General features: G+C 59.9%; 1 protein-coding gene across 1 annotated transcript in view; it reads right to left on the reverse strand.

Annotated features, from left to right (window-relative positions):
• Positions 1–5062, reverse strand: part of PIK3CD (phosphatidylinositol-4,5-bisphosphate 3-kinase catalytic subunit delta) — a 62269-nt gene extending 57207 nt beyond the window's left edge. The window contains exon 1 of the mRNA XM_077151385.1: positions 4984–5062. The gene's annotated coding sequence lies outside the window, so the exon portion shown is untranslated. The remainder of the gene's footprint in view (positions 1–4983) is intronic.
• Between the last annotated feature and the right edge of the window lie 938 nt (positions 5063–6000).

The following is a 6000-nucleotide window of genomic DNA, read 5'->3' on the forward strand; positions in this document are numbered from 1 at the left end:
CCTCCACTCCCCCCTGCACCACAGACATAAAGTGGTAAAAACAACAACAACATAAAGTGGTCAAGATGAAAACCCAGTGTGGCTGTCTCCAAAGCTGGTACTTTTTTACTTCCCCGTGGCAATCCCCAAGTCACGACCCCATGCCACATCCTCACCTGAACACAGACAACTTGCCAGGTTTCAATAACAGAGGTATGGTCTGCTACTGCTTCCCCATTGATAAGAAACGACTTCTCCAAGGTTTCACAAGCAAAGCGAAGCAAAGCAATGCTCCACCCCAGGAGGCAGCGGGACAGGGGCCCTGCCCCTGCTCAGAGCCTTGGAGCACCCTCTCCCAGCCCTTCCCCCAGCCCCCCACCCCATGTCCTCAGCTAAGTCCCGGGGCAGGCACCTGGGGGGCTTCAGCAACCCGGGGAGTTCCCAAGTCCTCCCGGCCCTGTTCCCTAAGAACTTGCAGATCGGGTCATCGAGACAGCTGCAGCTCCCAGAGGATAGGAGGACACAGCAGCAAGCTGGAGCCCTGACCTCCACTTCTCCTGTGGCTACTTGGCAGAGAGAATTGTAAAATGTGAGGGGCTGTGTGGCCTCAGGAGGGGGGAGCCCTGGGCTGGAGGCAGGGTGAGGGGAGCCCTGAGCAGAGAAGGGCTGGGGAGAGGCAGGGAGCCTGAAGAGACAGAGGGAGAAGTCAGGAAGGGAGAAAGTGCAAGGGACAGGGGCCCCAGCAGTTCTCAACATCCAAAAACTTACCCTGCAGGCAGCCCCTTCAGGGGTCCAGACCACAATGATGGGAGCGGGGAGGGGGCTGCAGTTAGTGGCACTGACTGCTAAGGCAGCTGCTGGTCCATGAAGTGGGGGGAAAGGGAAGCAGGAGGGAGGCCTAGGGACAGCCGGAAAGCAGCACGTTTGGTTCCCTGCAAAGATATCTGTGCTCAACGCCTCCCCCGGAAAACGCAGACAGAAACCTACTCCTGTTTATCTGCAGCGGGTTGAAGGGTGGCCCCCCCAAAAGATACGTCCATGTCCAACTCCCCAGCTCCCCAAGAGAAGTGGGACCTTATTTGGAGAAGGAGTCTTTGTAGATGTAATTAACTGAAGGGTCTCGAGATGAGCTCATCCAGGGCTATCCTGGTGGCCCCTAAATCCAACAACAGGCATCCTTATAAGGAGAAGAGGGGATGGCATGGACCCAGAGAAGGCTACATAGGGATGGAGGCAGGAGTTGGAGGGACACGGCCACAAGCCAAGGAGCACCGGCAGCCACCAGAGGCTGGAGGAGGCGAGGAAGGATTCTTTTCTAGAACCTTCAGAGGGAGCAATTTCAGCCGGCACCTCGATTTTACACTTCTGGCCTCCAGAACTGAAAGCAAAGACTTTTCTGTTTTTTGAGCCTCCAGTTTGTGGTGATTTGTCACCACAGCCCTAGGAAACAAATACACCATCCCTCCAGGACAAAAAATACCAACTCATGGCTCGCCCTGGTGTGGCTTCCCCCACCCCCCCGTGTCCCCAGCGGCCACTCTCCTAGCATTTTCTCTAACGGAGAGCAATTTCCCCCAGTGTGAGTGGCCAGCAGTGATATGAACTTTAGAATCTTCCACACCCATGATGCCCGCCTCTCTCCCTCTGCTCAGAAAACAGGCAGCCCTGGGAAGCCCCATTTCCAGAGGCAGCCCTAACTCCTCACTGGGGGTGCTGAGGCCACCCCCACTGGGGAGGGAGGGGCTTCTCCCCATTGGGGAGGGAGACGGGAGGAGAACTGTCACAGCAGTGTCCACACCAGGCAGGGGAGAGCGGGTCCATTTTAGGGGAACGCACAGAGAGCAAAGAAAGGGGAGATGAGGAGGGAGGTTCCCGAGTTATTTTTTTGTTTATTTTTTTTTTCCATGTTGAAACTGGCAGCGTTCCTGATATGATTGTGGGGGATTTCCACCACACAAATTAAAGAAAATTCAGTTTTGACGTTCACTGCAAGGACAGAGGTGGGGTTTTGCAACCGTTGCTATTTATGAAACACTGTCATTGGCACAAAGATGATAACCTGGCATCCTTGGACTGGTTGTCAATTGTCACACACCCCCACCCCTGCCCACCCCACCTGCCCACCCCATGTGGCACTGCCCTTTGATGTCCCAGGACCAGCTTCCTTCAGGGCCTTCCCTCTAACAGCTTTGCTGGAAACATGCTAGTCCCTTGCGGAGTGGTCAAAGCACCCCTCCTGGCCAAAGAGAGCTCTTCTAAGGCCTCATGTTAAAGAAACATTTGGTGGGCCCCAAACTCCACGATCAGACCCACAGAAGCAGCTGTCCCCAGAGAGGACCAGGGAACTGCTCTCTAAACAAAAATGGTTTTGCAAAACAAGCCAGCCAAAGGGGAATTGCTTCATACATTGCACATTCACTTCTCCCTTTAACTTTGCAATGAAGAAAAACAAGGCAAAGCAGGAAGCGACCCCTTCTACCCCACGATCAGCCGCCCCCCACCTCCCTAAATGTGTGGTGCTGGGAGCAAAGGCTCCTGCTGGGTCCAGAGGCCCAAGGCACACAGGTGGCACAGGCTGGTCTCTAACTGCGGCTCCTCTATCTCCAGTAAGCCCGGTGGGGGCTGGTTCCCTCTCCATGGGCCTGCCTGGTTCTCAGCCCAGCCCCTAGCCTGGAGTGGGAGCTCAATACCTGCTAAGCACAGGAAAGCAAGAGAAAAGGATGGAGCCCCCAGCAAAATAATGCACTGAGAGACGCAGCTTGTCCCGCTGGAAGGAGAGATCAAGTGGCCAGGAGTGCCTCTGGGGCACCTGCCCTAATTCCCAAAATATCTATGCTCCCAGCAGGGCGGGCCTCTGTTTCTAAACTTGGCAGGGGAGGTGCAAGGGGCGGGGCTCAGAAGGAGGAAAGCCTCAGTGTCTCTGAGGATTTTAGGAACATTGCCTCCCAGGGTGCGCCTGCCATCACTTCCACCGAGGGGGTTTGAGAAAGCCCCCAAAGAGAGTCAGCCCCCTGCGCTAGGTGGTCTTCCATGAGCCTGGAGGGGGACAACATGATAACAAGAAATCAATGACCGCAGGCTGCGGAAACGCTAAGGGGTTGACCATTTCTGCTGTAGAGAAAGCAGAAGAGAAAGCGCTATTTCTGGCTCCTGGTGTTAGGTCCCAGCCCCATAAATTAGACGAATCTGGGACCCACTTAGCACGGCAGTCAAGCCCTTCCACCGCAGAGACCCCGGTGTTGGCGGCAAGTGTCTGCGCAATTCGGAGAGTAAGCAGGTAAGCCAGACGCTGAGGAGATGAAAGGACACCGGCCACCGTCTCCCCAGACGCGCCGAGAGGACCATTAGAAGAGTTCTCCTTACCTGCCAGCAACCGCACCTGGAGCATAAACGCTTTGGCATCTTAAATTACTCAATCTCGCTGTGTCTTAATTTCCCGAAAGCCTACGTTGTTTAACTGACACCACATGTAAAGACGATCGTTATTTGGGGGACAAATGTCCCCAGGGTACCATTCAACTGCCCAGAACACCACGGCCGGTCCGCACTCCAGCGCCGCCAGCTCCCTGGGAAGGGAGCAGCGGGAATCGCCCCGGGTGTCCCAGTCCCTCGGCCGCCGTGGACCTTCCCCTCGGAGCATCCTGAAGGAGGAAGGATTTCCCCCCTCATCCGGGAAAACACGGCCGCTCCGCAGACACGCGCGACTGTGCACAGCATTGCAGGGGCCGCGCGCCCCGGCCAAGAAGCGAGACGTGCCCCGGGAAAGCAGCGCTGCAGCCGCACACGGGGACCCACGGGTGTCGCGGAGGGCCCAGCCCGTGGGCCGCCAGTTCCTCACTAGGGGTCCCCCCACCCCCGACCGGGGAATCCCATCTCCACCGCCCTCCCCTCCCAGCAGAGCTTTCCTGCCTCCCTGGACCCCATCTCCGCGCGCCGGCGAGCGCAGTGCCCCCGACCAGGATCTCCATCGAGGGCCCTCCCTGGCCCCCTCTCCGCGATTCCAAAGGAGGAGCGGAGAAGGAAGCCTAAATAAAACAGGCAATTCGACCATAAAAAAAAAAAAAAAAAAAAAAGAGCAGCAGCAGCAGCAGCTCCATTCAGGCTGATTTACGGGTAAGAGTTAAAAAAAAAGAGAGTCCGGAAATGCAAAGCTGGAGGCGGTTTTGCCGCCGTAACCCGGGTGCAGCCGCAGACCCGGGGACTGATCTCGCCCGCGCGGCTGCAGTAAACACGCGGAGAGCGGCGCCACAGCCCCGAGGGCGGCCCGGGCGGGGCCCGAGGGAGGGATCGGGGGCTGCAGGTCCACGGACAGGGAGGGAGCGCCCCGGAAACCCGGCCCCGACCCCTCTCCAGGCCGGGCCCTGCGGCGCGTCCGGGGTACGCCCCTCAGCCTGGCTCGCCAGGGCTCCGGAGGGCCTCAGGGCCAGGGCTCCGGGAAGCTGGGCGCTCGCCCCTCCCCGGCCTGGGGAACGCAGCCGGGACCCAGTCGCCGGACCCGAGCGCCCGGGGTCCGGCTGGTCCCGGCTCGGGGAGGGCGCGCAAGCCCCGGGCGCACGCGGCTGTGCGCACCGGTCTCCCCCGGCGTCGGGGCGGGTGCACGGGAGGACGCCCCACGGCCAGCGCGCAGCCCCGACCCCGGAACCCGGACAGGGAGCCCCCTCGTCCCTCTCGCCAGGACACGCAAGATGAGGCGCAGGGGAGCTGTGCTCGCTCCCCTCTCCGGGCCTCGGAGGGTGCATAGGAGTCGGCGCGGGCCCGCCAGCGCAGCTCGGGTCACGGTCCCAGAGGCCCAGCTCTGGACGCGCCCCTCACCTGGCTCTCCGGCCGCGGGAGGACGCGCAGGCCCAGGGCGCACGCGGCTGTGCACGCCGCTCTCCCGCGCCCGGGGACACACCCGCCGGCCCCGGGCCCCGCGCGCAATTCTGGCCCCTCGAGATCCCCCGAAGTCCCCGGCTGCGGCTCCCTCTTCCACCTCTCCAGACCCAGCCAGAGGCGAGCTCTTACCGGTGCGGGCGCGGCTGGTGGGGCCTGGGGCTGCTGGGCCCGGAGGCAGCTCGCAGCGAGGGCGCTGGGCGCGAGTGAGCCTCGAGAGACGGAGGCGGGGCGGGGTGGGGGCGCCCCGCCTGCTGACAGCCCGCACACTCCACTTCCCACTTTGTTTCCTTTTTACTCGCAACAGGAAAAACAACAGCTCCCCCCACCGCTCCGCCCCGGGTCTGGGGCTGGAGGGGCATCCACCCAGGTGCCTCTGGAAGCTGCACCTTGCCCTGCTTGAAAACAAATTTGCTTTTATACAAAAGAAGACAACCAAAAAAAGGTCCGAGGAGTCCATAACCCCCTGCCCACCCACCCCCATCCTTCCTTGGGGGTGCCTTACTTTTGCACACACTAAAGGTGAGGCATGGGGGGCTGGAGGCTGGAGAAGCATATCTGCAGCTCCAGGAACCCAAGAGAGGACCCCAAGCAGTAGTGCCAGGGTAGTGGGCCTGAGGGAGGTAGACTGTGGCCCAGGGAGACCCAGAACCCTGTGTGTAAAGCCCCACAATGCTCTGGGCAGAAAGCTGAGAACTCCAGGCTTCACGGACCTCGAGCATGGGGGTGAGGGGACTGGCCAGCAGAGAGCACAATAGCTGCGAATCCTTCTTGGATAAGGGAGGAATAAGCAAGTCCATTGTGGAGCCAAGTAACTGCTTAATCCAATTGCCCCCCACCCCCACCCCCAATTTGGTCTGGGAGGTAAAGCATATTATTGTCCCCTTGGACAGTTGGGGGAAACTGAGGGCTTTGAGAGGGGCTGCTTCTGTCCAAGAGATGGGCTGCCTCCCAGGTCCGCTTCAGAAGCTGCAGTAGGGGAAGCGGTAGAGTCTGTTTCATCTCTAGCCAGGAAAGGGCAGAGGGTTTGGACAAGACTTAGTGGTCTCAGTATCCTCTGACCTTGGCCGCAGGCTCTGGATTCTCAGCTGGAGCCCTGTGGAGGAGCTGGGAGCGGGGACAGCAGGGGGGGCAGGGGAAGAAATGTCT

This window comes from Tamandua tetradactyla, chromosome 2 (genome assembly GCF_023851605.1).
Source record: "Tamandua tetradactyla isolate mTamTet1 chromosome 2, mTamTet1.pri, whole genome shotgun sequence".
Lineage (NCBI taxonomy): Eukaryota > Metazoa > Chordata > Mammalia > Pilosa > Myrmecophagidae > Tamandua > Tamandua tetradactyla.